Consider the following 26,320-nt stretch of genomic DNA (forward strand, 5'->3'; position numbering starts at 1 on the left):
ATTCAATCATTCTTACCTTTCTTTTTTATCTTTATGAAGTCTGGAGTTAAAAGAGCCTCTCGTCTATCATTAAAAAAATATACTTGAATCAATTGAACCCAACTGACGTCTGAATTCATGTTTCTGATGCTTAGAGGGGAAAAAACATATGGGCAACATCGCTTACAAAATGAAGCCTGATCAGGGCTTTTTATTGGTTGAATCCCTTCGAAAACCATCCAATCCCATGGATGTCCCCAGAACAGTTAGTTAATAAACATCTGTGGAATGTCCTTGGTGCCTGGGTACCAGCAGGCAGGTATACCTTTGTTTTGTACCTGTCTTAATTCTTTTAGAAATTGCTAGTGTAACTTACTTCACACTTTCATTAACAGGGCTTCCTTCTGACCAACCAAACAATGCTGTCCAAAGATGAATCCTCCCAAATTTGATCATAAACTTTGTGTCCTCAATTTTCCAAAGAAAATTGTAGGCCGCTGCCTACAAGCTTGGATGAAATGCTTCATTTTAATATTATACGATTTCCCATACTATTTCCACTTCTTAGTCCTATGAGAAGTAGAGCGAGGGAGAAGAGACGGGAAGGGAGGAGAGGAGCAAACAATGGAGGAGAAAAAAGAAGAGGAGAGAACAGGAGAGGAGAAGAGAAGGAGAGAAATTTTCCATGGTCAAATAAACTGGGAGCACAGTGTTTCCTGTAATAACTTTTTGGACATTTGCAATACTCATCTCTAAGTCATCTCTGATTTGGTGTCAGAGTGTCCCTAAGAGCTAAGCAATATTGGCTCAGCACCCCATTTCCTGACTTATAGAAAATGGAATGGTGACTGCACAAATGGCTTATCTTCTCAAGGGCACTCTTGGCTCATAGGTACTTATTCTCCTGAGTTGGTTCAGCTTTCTGAGCATGCTGTTCTTTTTCTATCAAGTATAAACAAAGTCCCTGTACATTTTCAGAAAATTATTTGAGTAAGATATCGTAAATTGCTTGTACAAATGACCACAATTCTCTCCATTTATATTCACCCCTCTACAATGTGATTTTGCAGCTCTTCCCATCAAAAACGAAGACGATTTCCCCACCCCTTGAATCTTTGCTATACTATGACTTGCTTTGGCCAACAGGAAGCTGGGAAATGACAATGGGCCAGCTCAGGCTTCAAGAGATGCTGAGTGTTTCTGGTCTCTCTAGAGAAATGAATGAGCCCGGTCTAGTCCAACGGCGAATAGTGGCCATGTGGAACAGAGATGAGCTATCCCAGCCGACCCTACACCAGCCGGTGCCCAGCTGACCTAGCAGCTGATTGATATGTAAGTTAACTGACAAAGCTGACGGATGCAGAAGGCTTTTGTGTAGCACAGACTGCATTCGGCTATTATGGGAGATGAATTTTACACATCGCATTTACTCAAACGACTTAAAATAAAGTACTGAATATTTCTTTCTTTGCTATGCTGCTTGTTCATTACCTGTCCCCCACCCTCAGCTCTTCCCTAACCTTCCTTTCCCCCAAAGTCTTTGCATCTTTGAATTCGTAGTAACACAACCCTCTCCGGCCTTTGCAATAATCCAAATCAGTACTTCCCTCTGCATCTGAAGTCATTTCTGCACTCTGCTAATGTCTGTTCCTCTACTGAGTCTCACCTTTTCTCCCTCGCTACAAGCTCCTTCAAGAGGAAGAGAGAAGTATATACATGTATTTCATCGCTGACGGAAGGTATGACACTTAGGGCAAAATTAGAGGCTGTATACTTCAACACTACTGTGAATTACATTTCTATTACATGCGTTGGCATTTTAAATCTCTGAGAAGTCGTGTAAGGGAGATGTGTGCTTCACTTTGTTTCGCCCAACATTCCACAATCATTTGACCAAGAAACAAACTATTTTCAGTGTTTGTGTGTGAATGAGAGAGAGACAGACAGAGAGACAGACAGACAGAGAGAGAGAGATCTTTGATTATCCTGCTAAACTACCCTTTCTTAGGACACATTTTGGAAAATGCTACCCCTTGCAGCCTGAGCCCCTCTTACTCCAAGCATGAACCCTGCTTTGGTGAAGCTGCTTCTTCCTCAAAGAGGCCATGTTTATTTCTATCACCTTTCAACCACTCCAAGTGTGGAAGGGCCACTTCTAATATTCATCATAATTCCAACACCTTCCATGCTGTGTTTCTCTACTCTTTCAACTCACACTGGCCTCTTCTTTCTCTGATCCTTATAGTTCTTGTCTACCCCACCCCTCAACTCATTTAGACACTTCCCCACAGAGTGACACATTATTCTTTCCAGGCACTATAGCTTATTTTCATAATTAAAATGAACAACTAGCTTATAAGCTTGTTCAGAACAGAAACACTATTCCATACTTCTTTTGTCGGTCTCACAGTACAGGCCCTAACAATCTATCGACTGAATTTATTAATAATAATATAATAAAACTATTTTTTGAGTGCCTTCTATGTGTCTGGCTTTATGTAAGCATATTATATATATTATCTTATTTCATTTCAAAACAACCTGATGAAACGTTATTATCCTTATTTCACAAATGAGAAAATTAAAATAAAAAAATAAACTAATTTGCTATTAAATGGCCAAGTTGCAAATCAAACACAAATCTGACTCCACAGCCAGTGTACTCCACTACGCCATATCACCCCCAGTTACAAATATACCTATGTTAACCAAATTTAAAGGCATTGCACGTAACCACCAATGTCTGCACGTACCTTAACTGACATGATAAGTGTGTGTACTATTGATTGACTTATCAGAAGTTCCAAGCTTGAGATTTCACTTACTTTCTTCTCTCAATCATAATCTCAATGTTCTGTCGCAGCAGACTGACATAGAAGCAAGGTCACTGTGAGATAAAAAGAGAAGCAAAAAATACCAGGACAGAATTTGATTAATCATTAAAATCAGTAAAAGAAGCACTAGGAGTTTGCGATGAGCCATATCAAGGAGATTCAGAGTCCTCAAGCCTAGCAGACTGAACCGTGTTTACTTTAATTATACGAGGGATGGTTATGGTTTGCGCATTTATTGTATTATATTTGAGATCATGTACATCATTTAAGTAAGGAAAGTTTTTAAGAAATGATATTAGTTTCAGTCTAAATTTAATTTCTGAAAAGTAAACAAGGCACGGTACATCTAAACCACAGTGAAAGCGAAAGTCATAGCTTTGTACCTAACGATATGTCTCCTTTGGAAGCTTAAAAATCTAGCCTCCCCCCTTCTCAAAACTGATCTTGATTCAACTGCGGCTCTGACACTCAGCTCTTTAATTTGGTTTCTGCTGACAGCTGACTTCAATTTTTGCCTGTTTATGGAAGTAAATTAAAAGAACACACTGTCTGTGATCCAGTGGCTCTTTGTAGCGGAGGCCTATTCTGTTCCCAAATCAAAACCCGGATAGTTGTCAGGAGAGTTAATCCTTACGTAAATACATTCGTAGGGCAGAGGCTCAGAATGACCCGGAGGTGTGTGCCACTTTCCCAGGTACTTCAAGGGTCAATGTTTCTGTTGTTTCTGTTTCTAAATAACGAGTTTAGAAGAATTCTCATCAGGTTTGGAAGCTGCTGATGATTGGTGTTTGGGCAGCGTCTGTTTATACACACATGAGTGTCTCCGTTATTTAGTGATTTTAACAGCGTCAGCACTTAACAAACACGGGGCACAAATACCTGAAAAGAAGCCTCCAATAGCCTTTAATTCATATAACTTCCCTCTAATTCGAGAATACTTTGGTAAAGGACAGCATTAAGTCTTGTGAAAGGAGACTTTTAAGTATAAATAAACTGACTGTATTGTATATGCTATTTCTAGGTTTTCTAAGCAAGTAGAAGAAAAATAAAATTTGATTTTTACCTAGAGTGGAAAGGCATTTATAGCTCTATATGACATTATATGTTCTTAAAATCTTCATCTCTAGAAAGCACCAGGTCATAGTGATTGTTTCTTCTACTTGAAACATTTTCTTCTTAGAAATACTTGAAATCATAAACATTTTCTTCTTAGAAATACTTGAAATCATCACTGAGAAATTTCCACATGAATACCATACTGCCTCATGGGGTATGAGCTCTCTGTTTAGAAACAAGATAGTATGTTGCCATATAGTCCATTGTTAGAAGTGTAATATGATCTTGGGAGCTGAATAAAGGGCAAGAAGGATAGTTTATGATTTCTACAAAGAATAGCACTAACAAGTGACAACCTTTGGGTGCTCTTCATGGATAATTCTTTATTATTATTATTATTATTATTTATGCCTACAGCACCTGGTCTTCCTAGGGGGTCTCCCATCCAAGTACTAACCAGGCCCGACCCTGCTTAGCTTCCGAGCTCAGACATCCAGCTTGTTCAGGGTGGCATGGCCATAGACCATGAACTGTGGTTCCACTGGGGCACGAACCCAGGACCTTCTGCATGTAAAGCAGACATGCTAACCACTACACTATGGAACCATGTCCTCTTCATAGATAATTCTAACCCCAGTGCATAGTATAATAAAATGTTTAAACACTGTGCTATTTTACCCCAGAAGTGGTTGCATTTCAGCAGAAGCGGATGATAATTTTGCTTTAGGCTCGAAAGATTTTTGAGATTCTACTTAGCTGACTGCAGATAAAGATACTCCTGAAGTGCAACATATTATTAACTTCTTATTCTCTTTAGAAAAGCAGCTATGGGTAGATTAGCTTAATAAAGGGTTAATGTGCTACTTCTGAAGACTATTTCATGCAATAGTATTCAAGGTATATCATATCTTTCTTTGGAAGTTAATTCCCATGGATTCCAGACAGATACAGCAGTGTGATCAAAGGTCTGGAGACAGGGAAGAGGGACTGAGAGAGGCTGGAGTGTCTGCAGCAGGTGAGTGAGATGCGAGTGGAACAAGCTAAGATGGTGAAGTGGTCGGGTAAAAAGCCACGAGGACTTTGAGCCTTTGCGAAATGCAGTGGGATGCTAAGAAAGGGCTGTAGGCAGGTCGCTCTGACTGCTCTGTGGGATACAAAAAGGCAAAAGAGTTAAGGGCAGACAGCTAAAAAAAGGCTTTTTTGGTCTTCCCCTGGAGGAATGAAGGCGACTTAAATTAGGGTGGCCCGTGGGAATGGAAAGATTCAAATGCTTTCAACTCTGTCTTAGATGTTCTATATGCTAAGTGCTATGCTAGAAAGGAGAGATAAAGTAATAAAGGACATAATGTGTATGTGTGAATTTTAATTTTCAGGAATCTAAGCATCTACTAGAAGGATAATAAACAGAAAGTTGTGCTTGAAAATGTGGAAAGCTGTGATGGAATCAGACACAGAACCCTTTAGAAAGCATATAGAAAAGGAAACCGACCCATAGGAAAACTGCATGTAAAAAGTATTACATGCAGTAATTACCAACTTTTTGCCAAGGAAGCTCTGAATGAATGTAATTGCAATACTGTATTAGAGAACCTCAGAAACATTTCTATAGTCCATATCTATGGATTTATTGGTGGAGAAACTGAGCTTAGAAAGTTTGTGTCTTGCTTAAGTATATAGAGATGGTTAATCACAAAAAAAATCATTTAAAGATTGGTCTAGAATGCCTTGTTTGTGGTAGTAAATAAGGAACACGGTTCTTCTGCTCACCAAGCTGTCCTAGTTAAGATAGAGAGGTTGAAGGTGACTACAAAGTTTCTGGCCTGAGCACCTGGGTAGATGACAGTGTCTGAAATTAATTGAAATAAGGAAGAGTGGGAGGAACAGTTTTTGAGGTGTCAGGAGTATCTAGGAAGGACAGAATGGATTCCGTTAGTAGGTGCATGTGAGATGTTCAAGCGAACATATTAGTAAGGGTGATCGTTTTAATAAAAGGCCAGTATGCTACCTAATAAACCTAGTTTAGTGACATCATCTCACTTTAATTCCTGATCCAAACTAGAGCCAGAGACGATCTGTTTCCAGATAAAATGGTTATTTTAAATAGGGGTATCATGATAGCAAGATGTGTTTATATTCTCTAATGTGCTAAGCGCTCCCAAATCAAACTGGCATGGTTTTCTATCTCCTGGGTGCTTAGAGAGAATTTTATTTTTTGTATGTTTTCTGGCTTTAATTAAATTCATCTTATAAGCCTGAGTGGCAGACACTGTACATTGTTTTAATCATCATGGAGAAACATGCACAGCAGAATTCATTGAGAAAAAAATTGTTAATTCTTATTCCTTCTTCCAGGATTGTTCTAGGTATTAGAATTGCTTAAAAAGACAAACTGTGAATCTGCTCAGTGCTCCCCCTCAGGTCAGCTCATTCGACATTCATAAAATGCGTTTCCGGAGAAGGACAGCTAGTGACAGGACAGAGAAAAGAGTGACATCACATCGAAGGAACTTCATCTCTCAATTTATAACCGCGACTATTTGGTTTGGCCTAAGTTTGGTATAAGATTAAATAAAACAGTCTAGGAATCTGAAACACACAACCAGAATCTCTGCATTCGAACCTTAACTTTCTTGGAAGTGAGGCAAATCATAAGAAAAATTCATAGCAGAGATTTTCAAGTGAACACACACACACAGACAGACACATACGCGTGCGCGCGCGCGCGCACACACACGCACACACACCCAATAGGGCTACCACGATCATCAGAATAAGCATACTATATATCGTAAATAACATAATTCAAGTATCCCTTGATGTAAAACATCAAGTTTATAAATATTCCTCAAATACTGCAGATAAGGAGGAGTGGTTCCCCGGAGAGGGTGGAACTTTCGCTGGGTCACCGTGCTTTGTCTGATTGGAGGAAACCCTTGAGGGCGGAAAGAGGAAGAACCCCACTTACTAGAAAGCAGCAACAGGGATCATAAACCAATGAACCTTCCAGGTCCTTTGGGCCAAGCGAAGAGATTCAGATCAAAATCAAGTTTCTTCCTTATTAACTTATTAACTTGGTTAGAAGGGATTACTTTTGAAGCTATTTATCTTTTGGTTTTTTAAAATCTCCCAGTGTAGAAACACAGATGTCCAAAATGAGAAGAACCGTGACTGGGCAAAGCCGGAAGAAGGTGGGGAGCGGCATGGGAAGAGGGCTGGAAGTTACCCCGCTTCTTTGTCTTCTTTGGCATTTGGAATAAACTTTCTCATGACCCTCACCTGAGACTGGGATGTACCTGCCTGAATGTGCAGCTATCACCACAGAGCCCTTCTCTGTGAGCTGGCTTACTGCGCCCACTTCTCATTTCTATCGGGGTAGCCCCACTACATACATTTTGAGTTAACTTTGTAATTAAATAACAATTTATTATTGTTTATAGGGGAGAATGTTCCAGTTTCCAAGCTATCAACTTGAAATGGTATTTCTACCACCCAATCTATTTGTGAATTGGCAACCCGTGTTCCTATTTAGCCTAACTTCCTGTGTCTTCTTCATCGATGGTATAATACTCCTATGAGACAAGTGGTGTAGATATTAAATAAAATGACATGAATTAGCACAGAGATTGCTTCCACTGGGTCTTAAGGTCGGAAGTTCTCATTAAGCCATGTAGTTAAATTCTTTCATGTTATATTCAGTCAAATTGTGGCTAAGGAACTTATAATTGGAGCGATCATCTAATATATTGTTCACTATGAATACTCTTGGAGTGCTAGAGCTACAGGTGTAAAATGGGGCAATACAGGGCACACTGAGGCACATACCCTACTCATAATCACTTACCCAACAGACTATGTTAATGACAGAGATAGTATTATAAGCTTGGGAAGCCTGAAGCTTTGTCCTTATATCAAATTGAATAAAAAGAAATTTGGTTCGTGCAATTTGGAGAGATTTTACATCAATAAGTTTCTCTCTCATTCTGCATTAACACAAGATAAAACATATTTTCCATGTTAATTTAACTTTATACCAAAGTTAATTTCCAAAGCACCTTTGTTCTCTGCCATATTTTGACTGGTTGTGAGAATCAAATGGATCTGAAAGTTTTTCGATAAAAGGCACACCTATATGAAAAACAAATATCAATAAAATTTCATGGAACATACAATCAAAGGAAAACTATCATAGAGAAACAGCTAGTAAGTGACAGCCATGGAGCTTTCAAAACATATTCAAATATGTTACAAAGTGAAGAAAAAAGTGCTAACGCAAGTGTATTTTAGAGAATAGCTCTGTTGATAGATTTTAGCATAAATATGGACAACGTTCTAAACTATCACATGATTGCCATCACATAAATTCTACGCTATCACACAATGCGACATGTCACCTTTTCAGGAAATAAACTGAAAGTGACCTAAGTGATGGAAACTAGAAGAATGAGAACCTTGGGATCCCATTTCTTAGACGCAAACCACTGACTCTCAGCAATTATAACTCAGCATTATTTTTCCTTCTTTTCAACTACCTTGCAGATGATGGCCAACCAAAAAAATAAATATTCTTATTTCTTTATTAAAAAGACAATTAGAGCTTACTACGAGAAAGAAATGAAACTCACTGCAATGTGAGATACAAACTTGGCCAAGTAAGTGAATTATCAAAGAGACTATGAGATTACCCTACATCAACATCCAAAAAGAGAGCTAGTCTCTGCGAGATCAAAGTACCTTATAGATCCCTAGCAACACTATTCAATTCTCTTTCCCCAATAATAAGGTTGCTAACCAGATCCAGGATATTTGCTTGATAGGAAGCATATCTCTCACATTTTTACCATCACTGTTTAAATACCAATTTAAAAAATAAAGTCTCTGTACTTCTTCAGGGAGGGGGAAGGGGAACACTGCTCCACCAAGTGAAAAGATCAAAGCTTAATTAAGTATCCCTTGAAACTGAAATATTTATAAGAATTATCTGGGGAGTATGCCAATTTTCTGGACTCAACTCTACAGATTCTATTCTGTAGGGTGGGAATGAAGACCAGGAATTAGCATTTTTAAGAAGTATTGCTGAAGTACCTTCTGCAAGGTGATTCTGATGAAGATGGTTCATAGATAACAGTTTGATTAAAAATAGAAAAACACTTAAACTGGAAAATTTATCTGTATGTTCCCAACAATATTTGCCTATAGGTTTTCTGAATTTTTTATATGTTATAACAAATTCTTTCTGAAGTTCATGAATTCAGGGGAAATTTTTAATAGTTTATTTCATTAAATATTATCATGGGAAAAGTACTATGTTTGGCTACTTTTTCATAGCATAGTAAGAGAAAGAGAGAGTGTGTGTGAATGTCATGCTGGGAGACTGAAAAATCTAGATTCAAAAATAAATCTGTTTTACTCTGTCAAAAATAATTTTATTCCGATAAAATTAGGTTGTATGTAAAAAAGTAGTTATTTCGATAAACTACTTTTCCCCGGCCTTCAAAATATATATTCTCCTTAAAAACTTACAAATTTCATCTGATTTCTCTTTTAACAATATAAATAACTCCTCAAATGAGGATAACATTTAAAAGGATCGTAAAAAGCAATGGAATATAATCTCGAATAACTTTGTCTTTTAAGAAAAATCAGAATTGGAATAAATAAACACGAAAGCAATTAATGAAAGCGCTAAGGGAAATCTTTAGAAGCTGGGATCGTTTAGTCTAGAAAACAGAAGATTAGGAATATTCTTTATAATGCCTAAAACAGTCGGTTACGAGAAGAGAGCTGACATTTCTTCATCTCAGCTAGACAAAGCAGCATGTTTCCTGGTGATTTTACAAGCATTTGTTTATATCTTTTCAATAGATGTATCTTTTCTCTCATCTCCCTCTTCCTTTTCATTTCTTCCTTCCTCCCTTCCTTCCTTGTGCGAACTGCGCATCTGTTATATGCCGGGCTCAAAGGAAATGAGGTTGGTCTAAGTTAGGCTAGGGAAGATTTCGTGGAGAATGTTGCTGGCCTATCTCAACATTTTATAATAACTGCTTATAAAATGACATGGTATGCATTGCACAGGAGGTTTTTCACAAAGAGCACTTAACTCTGGGAAATTTCAGTCTCACTTTCACTTTATTAATCTCTAACAAGAGATTCTAGTAACATGATTTGATTCCAGGGTGTTAAGTATTATAGAAATTATTAAGTCCAGAACAGCAGAGAGGCTAGCAGAAAACTTTTTCCCTATTACTGGTTTCACTGATAGCACTTGGAAAAGATGATTAAGTCTACTTGGCAGGGTTTTCCCCCCAAAACTGCTACTCTGTTCTTTCACTGAATGATCGAAGAAATATACTATTGTGCAAATGGAGTGCCAAATCAGGTGTCAGGAGTATCTGGTTCTATTTTTAGCAATTACTGATAAGAAACTTCGAATAAGCTGTTGACTGGTCTGAGTCTCATCCTTTTCCTCTCCATCAGCCTTCTTGAAACATATATGTGAACTGTTTTTTTAAGAAACATTCCTTCTTCATCTTGGGGCTCATTTTGGTTCAGGCTAGGACCTAGAATATAGTATCCTATCAGGTGCAATGTTGAGAAATGACTTCATTAGGCCCCTAAAGAGTCAAAATGAGTCAAAATCGTCTAAAAGAATGACCACAGCTGGGCTCGGTCCAAGCAAATATGCGAGGAGGAAGTGATGAAGGGTGCTAGAGAAAGGTCAAGAAGAATGATGGAGAATGTGACAGGAAATGATGATAATTGGGACCCAGGCAGACCGGTAGTTGGCACTGAGAAACACTGCTAAGCAGTGAGTCCCTGGGAGAGACACTGGCAGGGACAGGAAGAGACAGGTTTTCGGAAGTGGAGCTCTAGAACCAGCCTTGCAGTCAGCTGGGTCATTGCCTTAGAACTTCTAGGCAAGCATTTAAATGAATCAGTAAATGTTTTTAATTAGAAGACTTAGGAATCACTGTATTATAAAGATAGTACAATTACAGGTTTTCACTAATTCTTTCTACTTCCACTCCAAGTCAGACTTTCAACTGTCTCTGCAGCCTCCATTTCGTGTCATATTTCGCCATCTAGTGGCCGATTGTGGTATAAGGCAAAACCTACTCAAACCCAAACTGATAGTATTTCTGCACATTGAAAACCCGAATCCTTCGACTTTGCAGAATGTTGGAGCGTCTGTTTCCTTTACGTGCTGTCTTGAACCAAAGAGAATACATGTAGGGATGCTTGGGGGTTGAAATTTCATGTCATGAAAGGGCTGAGAGTTTGAGAACATAAAATCAAACAAAATTATAAATTTTCACTCACTATTATTCTTATCCTTAAAAAATACATTTTTCTTGGTATTTATCTCCCATTCAAAGTTTATAAAGATAAAATCCAATAAGTTTCTCCAATCGAGTCATTCCAGTTGATTCATTTTATTATTGTATACTAAAAACAATCTCTCATTGAATTACATCAAATGGCATAGATCATTTTCCCCATAATTTGTCCAGCTTTTATTTCCCTTTACATCTCTTGTTTGTAAAGGAGATATCACTCAACATCTCTGCATTATTAAAAACAATCTACAGTTCGACTTCTTGTTGCCTCGGGTGAGATGTGACACTAATTATTATTCAATTAACTTGTAAACAAATTATTCTAAAAATTTGAATCCTTTGTTCCCTTCTGCATCAAGTCCTCTTAGGACTGTTTAATGTAATGTTTGTACCATAGGAAATGTGTAAAGGACAATTCACATTCAACGTTCAGCTTATGCTGATAGTCAAGATGGTCAAAGAAATGAAAAAAAAAGCCGTTGTGATTAACAGTTTATGTGATGGTCTGAGAAAAGCACAGCATACTTCAAAACCACATTTAGAGAAAATTTTAATGCATGGGAATTTAATTCAGTTTAGTGGGTAAGAGCATGTTTTGGAGGGAATTTACAGATTCACACTCCAGTTTTGATACCAGCTATGAGGTCTTAACTTATTTAACCTTATTAAGTTTCAGCTATTTTATCTGTCAAATAAGAAAATTGTAAGGATTAAATATTTTACATATAGCTTAATCTTGGCACAAGGTCTGACACATAGTAGGTCTTCAATAAATAGAAGCTGTTACGATGATAAAGTTGAGAATGACTGGCGGACAACCTGTGTTTTGCCATACATTTCTAATTCTGCCTAAACAACCTTTTATAATGTAAATTTTTGGCTTGCTGTCCAGTAACTGCCAGATCCTCCACTCTAAGCACTGTAGCCGGAGGAATGATTTGCATGTGGCCGTCAAAGATATTTTACTTCAAACAAGAGAGGAAAGAGCGTCAAAAACGAGAAGAGTTCAAAGTCATGGGCCTCATTCATTCTAGCACCATCGGCCCTGGTGGTGCAGAGGGGAGGCTCTGTGGCCAGTGCAGTGCACGAGGCAGGGAGGAAGTCCATGTTTAAATCCTTAAAATGTGTCTTCAGTACTTGTGTAACTTTGAGCTGGGACAGGGACTCAAAAAGGAATAAGGGCCACTTGTTTTCTTATTAAAGAAGCTCCTCTCCAGACCATGCAGGAAATGAGGAGGGAAGGGCAGGGTTTGAGCCCGAACGAGCCACTGAAAGGCAGAGCGGAGTGCTGGTGCTGCCATTTTCCAGAGAGTGTAATTTGGGGCAAATCATTGAACTCTGTGGAGTCTGTTCTTTTGACCTCTGCAGGGAATAATGTGGCCTTTGGAGGCAAATCACAGTACACTGTGGCTGTACCTTGACATCCACAAGGAATAATGCAACCAAGAATGCTCACTGGATCACACTGTCCTGTGACCATGGGAACGCCAAGACAGCAGGTACCAACCTGCCTTGCCTCTCTCACTGTGTTCTCTGTGCAAAGCACAATGTTGAAGGTGTTCACATCGTATTTGCTGAAAGAGTAGCCAACATACTCACTGCATTTATCATCCTGAAACCCAGTCGTGTGTCCATAAATGCCTCAAGGAGAGTCCCAGTTGGACTGTGGAAGGTGACACAAACTCCATGGGCAAAACCAATCTCTTGATTTCCACCCCTATAGCCTAGTTCCATGAGTGGTGCTACTAACCAAACCACCCCGTTGTTTACGTTGGAAACCCCGTTTTCACCCTTGTTTCTCCTCTTTTCCTCACGCTAGGAATTCTGTCCTTTCTTACTTCTTGGACTATGTGCAGCTTTCTCCACACCCCTATTTCAGAACACTGGACTTGCCAACGTCACTGCAACAACATCTAAGATTGCTTTCTCCACGTTCACTCTTACTCTCCTCCAACTCATTCACAACGAATGACAGACACCTGGGAAATGAAAACATCTAAGCATGCTGTCAAAGCTGAGGAAAGGAGGCAGGTGCTATGCTGGGCAGAATGCTGAGACGGAGGAGAGAAGATCTCAGTTCTGGTTCTGGCTGTTTCGGCCTGGATGGGTGAACCCAGGCCCGCCCCTCCCTCTCTGGATGTTGGCTTCTTCCTCTGTGAAATAAAGACCTTGGATCACATGATTTCCAAGGACACTTCAAACTTTAAAATTCAATGGTATTGTTAAAGATGCTTCCAATTATGAAGTAAATACCTTTTATGATGCTTTAAAATTGATTTTAATGATCAAGTTGGGTCAGATATCATGATTTTTGAAATCTGCAGACTTGAAGCCGTGGCCCAATGAAAAGGCGTGAAGGACTCAAATTGAAACAACTGCTGACGCTAGGAAAGAAACTGACCATGTATCAAACATTGACTTTTAAAATGATTCAAGCTTGTTGCAAATCCGAATAGCCTCTAAATGATAAGTGATCTTTTCTAGTCACGAAACCTCTGGCAATTCTTATACTCATAGTTCTGAAAGAGGTAAATGGATTTTATATATGACCTTTTGAAATTTGAAGTGAAAATACCAAGGTTGCTTGTAAACTACCAGCTGGTAGGTAGCAGGAGGACAGGCAGGCTCTCAGGGATCACATCTGACATACCACAATGAGATATCATTTCATACCTGTTAGAATGGCTGTCATCAAAACGACAAGAGATGACAACTGTGCTCAAGGATGTGGAGAGAAGGGAACCCTCGAGCACAGTTGGTGGGATTGTAAATTGGGGCAGCCATTTAGAAAACAGTGTGGAAAATCTTCAACGAATTAAAAATAGAATTACCATATGATCCAGCCATTCCACTTCTGAGAATACATCCAGAGGAAATGAAATCGTTATCTTAAAAAGATATCTGTACCCCCACGTTCATTGCAGCATTATTTACAATAGCCAAGATATGGAAACAAGCTAAGTGTCCATAGATGGATAAATGAATGAAGAAAATGTGTGTATATAGATATATACACAATGAAATATTATTCAGCCATAAAAAAGGAAATCCTGCCATTTGTGACAACGTGGATGGACTTTGAGAGCATTATGCTAAGTGAAGTAACTCAGACAGAGAAAGACAAATATTATATGATCTCACTATGTCTAAAATACCGAACTCATACAGATAGGTGCTTACCAGAGGCAGGGGGGATGGGGGTGAGTGGTGGGTAGGGGACAAAGGTATAAACTTCCAGTCATATGATACATAAATTCCGAGGATGCATGTACCACACGGTAACTATAGTTAACAGTATTGTATCATACATTTGAAAGTTGTTAAGAAGTTAGATCTTAAAAGTTCTTATCACATAAAAAATTTTGTACCTATGTGAGATGATGGAAGTTAACTCATTATGGTAATCATTTTGCAATGTATACATATATGAAGTTATCATGTTGTGTCAATTTATATGTCAATTTAAATAAATAAATAGAAAAAGAGATAGATAGATGATGATAGACAGATAGATAGATAGATAGACACATACATACATACATTAGATAGATAGATGTTGATAGACAGATAGATAGATACATCATACATACATACATACATAGATGGAGGTTAACGGGGCAGCCTAAAATGGGACCGCAGGTTAAACTGCAGCTATAACAGCAGAGGGAGGGGATGGAGAAGACAATGATCTCATAGAGCGATTCGTATCTTGGGCCATAATCTGGAGTTACAGGGGTCAGTCTGAGAATTGCATTTTGGGAGGCACACTGACAAACCGGGATGAGTGCAGAGGAAGACGCCTGTTGCTGTGGAGCTTGGAAACCCTGTTACATGAAACACGGTTGAAGAAGCTGGAAATATTTATGCTAGAACAGAGGAAAATTGTGGGCAACACCAGTGACTTCAGCTTTCTGAAGGACTGACAGGTGACAGAGGTTTGGCCTCCTCTAGTGCTTGCATGGATAGAATTCGGAATCTTCGAAACGCTGTAACTCAAATCACATAATTCCCTTGTGTTACAAAGTGGTTTCTCACTCTTCTTACAAAGAAATCCAGTTTTCTTAGGCCTGCCTTCACCCCGTTTGACATCATACACACTCACGAAGGTTCAGACACACTGGGTTTTGCTGTTCCTTCAACACATAAAAGTCAAACCCACCACAGGGCTCTCAGACTCACTGTTCCCTAACTGGACATGAACTAAATGAACAGAGACATGAAGCGCTAAGATACGAGGTTAAAGACAGCAGATTTTGCTCAATACAAGGAAGAAATGAGAATCAGAGCCCCAAATCCAGAGCCTTGGCTGAAAATGGAAGTTTGTCCATCTGGGATGTTTAAATTTAGGGCTAATAACCTCCTGCCAGTGAAGCTGTGGAAGGTGATTGGTTGTTTTGGGTCATATGGGCCAGAAACTCATCGTAAATTGCCTTAGCTCAAAGGGGAATGTCCCAAAAGTCCCAGCACGGCTGAATCCACAGGAACATTACTGGTTCCAACCACAACCTCTGCTCCTCTCTGTCCCGGCCTCATTCTGAGACAGGCTGCCTTCCCGAGAAAGCAACGTGGCCTCCAGAAGCTTCAGGACTATATCCTGCCCAATTAGCAATCCTAGAAGAAAGAAGCATTGCTCTTTACTAAAAATTCCAGCAACCATTCCAGGATTGCCTATGTTTGGTTGGCATGGGATACATGCCCAGCCTTAGCCAATCACTGAGGCATGGAGATAAGATACTTTCAGTTGCTATTTCTGGGACTGGTGACAAATGACACCTATCACTGAAGACAGATGTAGAATCAGCCTCACCAGAACCACATGAAATGAAATTGTAGGAGGGCTGGTTCTGCAAAATAAAATAAGGGAGTAGCTACCAAAAGACGAGAGAAAGGGATGCTGAAAAGACTAAAACATGAGATTCCTGTTATAAGTAATGGATTTTATAACTGGCAAGAATCGAATTGCTTGACTTCTAAGAATAATCTGACACTGTCTTCTATGATAGAGAGAAAGTCATTTCTTTGTCTTCACCTGCTCTGGTCCATCTCAGGAAGATCATGTCATACCTGGTGACTTGAGATGAAGGAGAAATAATCTATTTATGGCAGATGCAGGACAGGTTATAGAGGAAGAGAGAGGCAAGTCGAACCTGCCTGAGACCAGAATGAATGAGTTGGTGGATGTGACTCAGCCGTGACCCAGCTGCAGCACCTGCCTCTAAAGAGACCTGTGTGGGCTCCTGAGAGAACACTGTCATCTTCCTAACGATTCCAGAATTAACTGGAATGAAGCACCCCGAGTCCTAATGTTACTCCTCGGCAGCCCAGGACCTCTTACTTTGGGGCTCCTGTCTGTCAATGCCTTAACTCTGCTACTTGCCTTAGGCCTGTATGGATGCCCTACACCTGTAAAACCTATCTCAAGTCCCAGTGTGGAAGGGCTTTGCTCCCTACCCGTCATTTCTCATGTTAAATGGACAATAACATTTCTATATCTTACCCTTCTCAAGGTAGTACCTTTGCACAGTAAGATGTTTCTTTGCCAGAAGGTGTTCCAGCTGAACTTGAACTGGAAATTGTACTTTAGCTGTAAATGGTAAATCGGTGAATGGCTGGCCTTCCCTCACCCTGCCACCAGCAATCTCTCTGCGTAAAGCAATTAGAAAACTCCCTCTAAGAGGGAAGTTTGGGGCTAGTCTCAGGAGAGAGAGTCAGAAAGTGAGGATGGGGAGGGCTGCCTGGTCTCTGGCTCAGCTTGGCTCCAAGGACCAGATCTGACTCAACAAGGATGAGAGCTGCAGGCAATTTTCATGAAGAACTTTGTGAGTTACAGAGATATTTACCCATTTTACTGTCACTGAGACCAGGCAGCAAAATGGGATGAGAAGTTGGTCTAACTATGTCTCTGAGTGAGTCTGACTGTCTGCATGTCTGTGGGTGGGTCTGTGTGTATAGGACTGGGATGGAGGCGTCTATAACGAGGGAAGGAGGAGGAAGGGTTCATACCTCAGAATCAAATGACAGGGCAGCATTAGTCAAGGAAGCCCACTCCACTCCTCAGTGGGCGGTTAGTATTCTCACTTGGGCAGTAATATATTTATGAAATCGGAGAAGAAATCGATTGTGAGAGTGATACAGTAATAAAGTACTCCATTTCCTCAGGTTGTTTTAGTTGTTCGATATTTTTCTACGTTGAGAGTAACGCTCAGAACCAACACAGGTGAAGTTTTTCCATTTTAACAAGAATGGTTGTTGCTTTAGTTTCTTTTGTGACCACTTCATTTATGTTACATGATTTTCATAAGCTAAAAGCCTCCTCATCCAAGTATACATTATTAGCTAGAAAAGAACTTTATAACTGATATAATTATTAATATAATGCTAACTTGCTCACCATGTGCCAGACATTAATCCAGGTTTTGACTCTTAAGTTTTCATTTAATCCAGGTTGTCCCGAGATCAGTAGGTACCATATTTAGTTCCACTTCACAGAAGAGAGAACCGAGGATCAAAGTACATAAGTAATTTATCGAAGCTCACATAGCTAGCAAGTAATAAGGCTAAGATTTGAACTCAAGTAGTCTAATAGCCATCAACCCCACCAACATGTGGTAGGCGGCCTCTAAGAAGCCCCCAGTAATTCCCTCCTCCTGATATTTGTGCCTTTGTGTAATTCCCTCATTTGGCATGTGGGCTGGGCCTAGAGACTTGCTTCTAATGAAGAATGTACAGCAAAAATAGTATGTTACTTCCAAGATTAGGTTATGCTATGGTCTGAGTGTTTGTGTCCCCCTAAATTCATATGTTGAAATCCTAACCATCAAAAAGGATGGCATGAGTAGACGGGTCCCCAGAAAGGTGCTTTACTCATGAGAGTGGACATCTGTTGAATGGGATTAGTGTCTTATAAAAAAAAAAGGGTCCAGAGATATCCCTTGCCCCTTCTGCCCCGTGAGGATACCACGTGAAGTCTCCAATACAGGGCTCTCACCTGATTGTGATGGCACCCTGATCTCAGACTTCCAGCCTCTAAAACCATGAGCAATAAATTTCTGTTTACAAACTACTCAGTCTCTGGTACTTTGTTATAGCAGCCTGAATCGATTAAGACGGGTTACAAAAAGACTGTGGCTTCTATCCTGCTCATTCTCTCTCCATTTCTCGCTTGCTCTCTCCCTCTTGCTCGCTTGACAGAAGCCAGATGCCTGGTTGTGAGCTGCACCGTGGAGAGACTTACAAGGCATGACGAGCCCAATAACCCACGAGGAACGGAACCTGGCTGGCAAGCACGAGAGTGAACCAGGAAGCAGGGGCTCCCGCCACAGTCTCGAGATGACTGCAGCTTCGTGGGAGACGCCGAGCAAGAAGCACCAGCTACACCACACCCGGATCCCTGACCCACAGAAGATGCGACGGCTCCACATCTGCTGTTTTAAGCTACTAAGTTTTTGAGTAATTTGTTACTCAGGAATAGATTATGAATAAAACACATCAACGAACTGAGATTCTGGTCCCTTCTCCTTAGCTTAAAGTGTGCTCTGTACCTTACTTTGAAGAAAGAAGAACGACAAAAACCAAAAGCTCTGTGGCCAGTTTTTCCCGCCATCAGCAGCAGCATCTTCCTGTTAATACATTACGTTCTCTAAGCTCCTGTCTCTTTTGGTTGTTGTTAAATAACGATTAGCTCCCTACAAGTGATCTTCTGAAATACTGGCTTTTTTTCCCTGCTTCTGTCAAAAGTTTTAGAAGCTCAGACAGACCTGGGTCCAGATGGCTCCCTCACCAGTCACATACCATTTTCACCTAGGGAGGTTATCAAACATTTCTGAGCCTTGATTTCTTCATTTGGTAAGCGAATGATAGCACTAACGCTACTTTTTTATAACTGAAGTGGATGAGTGTGTGAAAGGGTGAGGAAGGAGGAGCAGAGGGAGAAGAGGAGACTGAAAGAGAGACACACACAGAGTGAAACCTTTTCCTTCTGGGGAAAGGCAGCCGGGGCCCCTGTGTTTCCCACGCTTAGGGAGCCCACCCCGGGAGCCCCTAGAGGACTCTGCCTCTCTTTCCTGGAAGCCCTGGCTTGTTCAGAATTGACTCTGTCTCTGAGGAGGGGGCAGGGGAGAGCAGAGAGCAGGGGATGCTCCAGACAAGGAAAGGTATGGGAACTGTGTGTGCACCCCTGGAAGAAGCTCCCTGTGGAGGTGCTGCGTGGTACCTGGGCGGTCTGTTCACCCAGGCACACATAAAGCGCTGCGTGCCCAGGGTGGCCTGGGAATCGCACAATTGGCTGACTTTCGAGATACCGCTGGGCATCTCAGCTGTGACCAGGGTGGCCCCCTCTGGACTCTTTGGTCTGCAAAAGAAACTCAGGACTTTTGTATCACTCGGAGGCAAGTAAACTAGTGAGAAAGTAAATGAAGATGGAGTGTTCATTTCCTGCCATTCAGGCTGCATGGAATCATAGAGCTGGACGTCTGAATATGATTTAAAGGTGGTAATGAGATATCCCTTATACTCTCAAGTGGTGGTTAAAAATTCACACTCACATGCCTGTAGGGAGGCATAGAATATTCTCCCTATTGGCACGGAGGACCTTGGAGCACCTTCAGAGAGGCTTGTATTGATGGAGCATAGTTATTGCTCAGGATATGGATTTTCATGGGTGAACTCTTATCTACCATGCAAAAGCCTGATTACTCGCTCCCTAGAGCTTGAGCATTTTCCAGGCTTTATTTATCCCTTGTCCGATAGTTGAGTAAGATATGCTTGTGCAGATAAGACAAACATGACCTCGTTCCAGGACTCCAACACAGAACTTGTGATTTTCATCACTCTGGGTTACCATCTTTTAGGGTGAAGATTTTCCAAAGGGCTAAGTTCTAATTTTTGGCTAATGATGACTCCCCAGAGAGTGATCACTGATTCCAAATAGAGACATTTTTTTCCTGCTTTGGGAGCTGTTTGCAAAACAGCTTTAATTAGGTGCTGAGCTCTTGATCAACCCCTGCCAACCCAAATTTAGACATTACATCCCCCTGAGACCCACTCCGTACTGAGTTCTCAGCCTCTTTCTTTTTCCCCAACCCAAAGTCCGTAGGAGATTGTCTTGTCTGAGGATCAATAGGGCTACTATCGAACCTGCCTTTTAGTTTTCAGTGGTTCTAAGTCATGTTGCAATCTGCGAGCTGAACTACAGTTAATGACCTGATTTTTATAATATGTAACAGGCTTTAAGGGACTTTAGCTATCCGAAGTTGAATCTGGAAGCACTTCAACTCAGCTATTTTTCAAAGATGTTTATTTTCTGTATTTCTGGCAGTGTTTTGCTAAGAAATGCTGCTGACATGCTCTCTCAGTAGTGACATTCCAGACCCCTGCAGGAACCCCTTAGATGAGAGAAATAAAGGCCGCATCAGACAGAGGTCAGATTTAAGCAGAATGCTGGGAATTTAAATCAATGTAAGCACATCGGAGTATAACAAAATGAATCTCCAGTCTTTGCAGTGCCGGAAAATGCTTTGTAATTCGGGAATAAATTATCAATGTTTCTTTATGAAAAATAGCCATGACTTTCTTAAAGGGAAGACAAAAGGAATTCTTATAATAACACTTGTGTAAGTTGGGCCACAGAACTCATGTCTTAAGAAAAGTTTTGAGGATTGATACCCAAAAAATTATCAGAAAGAAATGGAATGATTTTAAGATGATGATTTTAACCCTGAAGTGCAAATTTCAAAAACAAAAAAACACAGGTGTTGAAGTCAGCTTTCAATATCATGCACTAAATGCTTCCTGGCTTGGAAATAATTTTCTGTTTTTGCCTACTCCTTTGCAAGGAGATGGACCAGTAAATGTTTTCTTTGCTGGTATCTGCATGAATACTGTTTATCTTGAATGAAGTCTTTTTATTTTCTTTCTTCTTAGGCTAAAATGAATAGCCCTAGGTCCATTCAAATTTCAACACTCATCTTATTTCTTTCTAGTTGTTTGAACTTAACACGTTACAAAAATAAATCAATATACTTTCTTTGATGAGCTAAGTCAAAGAATTCTCCTGATTGCATCTGAAACTGTGTTCTCTCCAAATGTTCCCATTCAAGTGTGTTACTATGATCTCCATCTGTACAGGAAGAGGAGTTAGAGACCAAGACTGTTAAATATTCTTGATTTAATCTTTGGTTATTTACTTGGTTTATATAACATACCATATATATTTTAGAAAACAACCATTGGGTACAATAATCCTTGACAGTTTAAAATATTTTGAATTATTTTATATTATTCTTACAATTTCACATGTACAAAAATTCAACACAGAATTAGTTGACTCTCTGAAGGCCCCTCAAAAATTTCACAGCAAAGTCGAGGCTTGAGCCAAATCTCTCTCTCCTCAATCTTTGTTCTACTTCTTAACTCCCCATATTGATAAACGGCCCCATCGTTCCCCCTGTAACCCAAGCAGAAACCTGGCAGGAACACTGATGCCATGTTTTCCATTATCCTCCCTGCGTAAGACACAGTGTCCCTGCCTGGACCACCCCTCCAGCTCTACCACCTCCTGCCTCAAATTCTCTAGATCAAGGCACTAGTCTCCTCTAGTTTCTCTACCTAGACACAACAGCCAGAGTCACCTTTCAAAATTACGAATCTGATCCAAGTTATTCATCAGATTGATTTCCTTGAATAATTCTCTAGTACCTAAATCCTGAACATCGGTGCATAACGGAATGTTAAAGAGAAAAACCACAGGCCTAAAATGGCATCACTTAGGCTAAAGCCCACGATACTAAACCTGGACCTACTACCTGAGTTAATTATAGCTTCAATATCTCCTAGAAACAGAAACTTAATCAACCAGTCTGGAATTTTCTGCTCAGCACCGATGAGGTAATCTGTCATATGGCCTTCTCCATCCCCCACAGAGGAAGAAGAGGTTGTCCACATGATAAAACCCTTGCTGGTCCCTTGCCTTCAAAATAGAAGATATCCTAGCAAAAAAATAATCCTCTCTTCTCTTTTGCTTTGAAAGCTCCCTTGCTCCCTTACCTTCTTCCTGTAAAACCCTTCCATTTCTGTATAACCTCTTGGAACTCCCTTCTACCTGCTAGCCAGGATGCTGCCTGATTCATGAATCCCTTAATAAAGCCAATTAGATCCTCACATTTACTCAGTTGAGTTTTGTTTTGTTTTATTTTATTTTTCTGTCTCCTATTCTTTCTCTTTTTCTTTGGGGACTACAATTACATGGGGACTACAATTATAACTGAGGTTGTCTCACAGCTAGTTGATGTTATGTTGATTTTTAAAAATTTTTATTTATTTTTAATTTTTTTAGGCAAAGCAACCCTTGGTTGACCTCCAGATTGCAAAGACCTTGTCAACTTACTATCCTTTATTTTTTGTTTTTTACACCTACAGCTCCTGGTCTTCCTAGGTGGTCTCCCATCCAAGTACTAACCGGGCCCGACCCTGCTTAGCTTCTGAGATCAGACAGGGTCAGGCTTGTTCAGGGTGGCATGGTCGTAGACGAGTTTTGTTTTTTAATAGGAGGAATATTTAGATATAAACTTATTTCCCTTCATTTTCTTTTTCTTTTGTTATTTTTTTAATAAAGTAAAAATTTATTGACCTCCTGAGTATAAATCCTTACATATTTAATATTGCTTCTAATTTATTATAGCATTTACTTCCCCCAAATTTAATTGCAACTGGATTGAATGAGTATTTGGGAAATATGGCAATGTTGTTCATATAAGTATACCACATTATAAGACAACTGGAGATCCAAAGGGATTTGCCTTTGTGGAATTTGAAACAAAAGAACAAGCAGCAAAAGCTCTTGAGGTAGATCCAGAACCTTTTGGAAGAAATGTTTTTTTAACCTTCCGAGATTAGTTTCCAAGGAGTCCTATTCTCCTTTTGAAAGTTTCTTTTATTTTAATATAAAGAAAACTTTACAATAGGAAAGTGTTCCAAAAATCAAAACAGAGAGAAAATAGTAGTAAGATAGTGGAAAGAATTAGTATGATGAACCCTTGAGGGCTCTCGTCTAGCTTCGACAATTCTCTATGTATGGCGCATCTTGTTTCATCTATATTTTCCCACTCCTCCCATCCCAGGACCCTTTCCTAGATTAATTTAAAGCAAATCTCAGAAGATATACTGAGTTTTCCTTTAACAGCCATTTCCTTCTTTTCCTTGACTTCAGGCATGAAGCATTTAGAGACCTAGAGAGGAGATTATTAGGTTTCAAACTTCAAAGCAGGCTTTAGAAACTCTCACCAGAGACCAGGTTTTTTAGTTTCAAAAGACAAAGTTGATGTAAAGGAATAGGTCTGGGAAGAATAGATCACTACGTACAAGTCAATTATCCCACCCCAGGTTTCCGAAGAGGCAGTTAGAGAAGAGACAAGTGAGTATGATGCCCATGAAATCCCAAGAATGGCCCTGGGTGAGTCCTGGCTTGGAGAGATGTGAGAAAGCTCCATATCTGGGGGCTGAAGAAGAATGGATACCTGTGATGTCATGTCCATCTCAACCCCAGAAGGCACTCTGACACCCTGTGTGTAAATAACAGAGGGAGGAAGGTCATTTGGTGTGTCAGGGCAGAGATACACAGCTTTTCTGGAGGACTTAGGGGTTGTCAAGAGACAGCCAGACAATCTGGAGGGACCACATGGTGGGAACAAGGACAGAGAGAGATCTGAGTAGACAGCAAGCAGGGCCCAGTGGAGTCGTGGACTTCTCAGAGGGAGATGCGGCAGCTCATGGAATCCTCCCTCATACCGATGCTGTGGCACTTTGAATCAACCTCAGGAGGACAGGCCCTGAGTGGACTGATACACTGAGTTGTCTCAGAGTCACTGTTTTGCCATCAGGTGAAATGAGAAGTGAAGAGAGAAATCACATTGACTTATGGGAAGTAGAATATAAATTGCTCCCCCCTCCCCCGAGTTTGTACCCACTGCATGGAGAAGTCAGCAGCACTCAGCACTCAGACTTCCTCTCACCATCTCTTTTTCCTTACAGTCATGCTCCACCTCTGGCCCGTTTACCCCCTGGTTGGTTTTGTCATCAGGCAGGCTCTGGGCAGGCTCTGTGGGAGGCTTCTGGCATACATGGATTAGCAACGCAAGAGAAAAGAGAGCATCTCTTTGCCAACAGCTCTCTCAGAGCACTAGGACTGATTATCGTGTTCTGCACCATGTCCCTGAACCAATCACCATGGCCACTGAGATGGGATATGCTTATTTGGCTGGCCTGAGTAACAAGCCTATACTGAAGTCGGGGTGGGGTCAGCTGATCTCCATTTCCTAAAGGAAAATGAGGGTGATGTTCCCAGGAAGATAAAAACTTACTGAACAGGCTGAAATAGCAGAGAGACCCACCACATAGGTATTAAACACATATTTGCTTAAAGGAGAGAAAGAAACAAGGCCTTCAAAATCCACGACCGGGACTCTTGCAACTACAGGATGCTGCCTCTGTCTTTATTCCACAGCTTATCCACTAACGTCCTTTACTGAACAGAAAGTTGGAACTTGGCCACCCTGAAATGGTGTTAGCTCTGTAGGATGATAAGGAAGCTGTCTGATTATGACATATTTTATACAAGATTTATGAATTTTTAATGGTACTTCTACAGTACCTAGCTTTCAAGATTTAAAATCTTATAAAAATTTAATAGTGAGCTCATAAGTACCAAGAGCGGGAGGAGTGAGGTGAGAGATTGCATTTTAAAATAAGCAATCTGACCAGTTCTAAGGGACATGTGAATTTGAGGGGATTTATATATCCTGCAAAACTTGGTAAGTTTCATGTTCTCATAAAGTTTCTCTTCAGATTTACCACTCCTAGTCAAGTGCCCACTGTGTCCGTGAGGCAGTGCGTCTCCTCTGGTTACCCCCCAAGATAGACTGTAAGCTCCAAGAACGCAGGACAGCTCTTACCCTGCACCCTCAGACTAGAACAGGCACGTCACGTGGCAGAATCAACAAATAGGAAGGAAGGAAGGAAGGAAGGAAGGAAGGAAGGAAGGAAGGAAGGAAGGAAGGAAGGAAGGAAGGAAAGAGGGAAGGAGGGAAGAAGGAAAGAAGGATGGACAAGCAGAGGTTTAGATGAACACAAGTAGTTCAGACACACTCAATTTTGACTATAGAATGTCATATAGAATGTTATTTTTTAAGTTGGAATTTTTCATCCTTTATATGGATTGATATTAAAATTGTATTGCATCCTGTATTTCTTCTTTCATGGCAGTTATCATGCTTGTGAATAACAACTGCCAACATGTATTAACTCTGACCATGTAGCAGGCACTCTTGTAAACACAGTTCATTTAATCCCTTGCAACAACTCTGGGAGACACTGTTAATACTCACACTTCAGTTACAAAGCTCTTTGCTTGTAGAGTGCCAGGGTTTGATCCTGGCAGTAGGATTCTAAGTACAGGTTCCAGCTGCTAGACTTATGGGGCCCTTGGTAAATATTTGTATGACATCTGTTTCTCTCTTAGAATGTAAGCTCTATGAAACTGTCTTATAGACCACACCTACCACAGGGCTTTGCTCATGTTAATGTGTGTCAAAGGAAAGAAGGAATTAATTAGCTAATTTCCTTAGCACACACTGATTACTTGAAAAGGAGAGTTAAAAAGTGTTAGGTATCAGAAAGTTTCCAGATTTGTTAGAGGATGTAGAGACAATATAGCACAACAAAAAAGAATAGCTGAATTTTTAATGGAGATGGGTAGGACAACCTGTGCCTACTCCAGTAACTAAGGTGGATAGATGGACGGATGATGGATAGATAGATGTGTGGATGGATGATGGGTGAGTGGATGAATAAATGGATGTATGGATAGATGGATCGATAGAGAGATATCCAGCATTATAGTTTGCTTTTAGTTAGACTCACTTCTTCTCTGCCCTATATTTGAATAATGAAATAATCATATTTTAAGTCTGGGTTGGTGGTATACATGTCACAATCAAAATTCTGACACTTTTCTACAGAAGAAAACTATTTTTATTTTAGTGGCTTTTCCTAATTATTTCTTGTAAGTGCAGTCGTAGACACAATAGAATGGAAGAAATATTTCTAGATCTGAAATACTTATGT

At 40.2% G+C, this 26,320-nt stretch overlaps 1 non-coding gene and 2 pseudogenes across 1 annotated transcript; all 3 read right to left on the reverse strand.

Annotated features, from left to right (window-relative positions):
* Nucleotides 1–4,277: 4,277 nt before the first annotated feature.
* LOC112483658 lies at nt 4,278–4,393 on the reverse strand (annotated as a pseudogene).
* Nucleotides 4,394–4,402: 9 nt separating this feature from the next.
* TRNAV-UAC lies at nt 4,403–4,475 on the reverse strand. Its single transcript has one exon. It is a non-coding gene; the product is annotated as a tRNA-Val (tRNA).
* An 18,134-nt stretch (nt 4,476–22,609) lies between these two features.
* Nucleotides 22,610–22,728, reverse strand: LOC112483600 (annotated as a pseudogene).
* Nucleotides 22,729–26,320: the final 3,592 nt, after the last annotated feature.

This window comes from Pteropus alecto, unplaced genomic scaffold, assembly GCF_000325575.1.
Source record: "Pteropus alecto unplaced genomic scaffold, ASM32557v1 scaffold164, whole genome shotgun sequence".
Taxonomy (NCBI): Eukaryota; Metazoa; Chordata; class Mammalia; order Chiroptera; family Pteropodidae; genus Pteropus; species Pteropus alecto.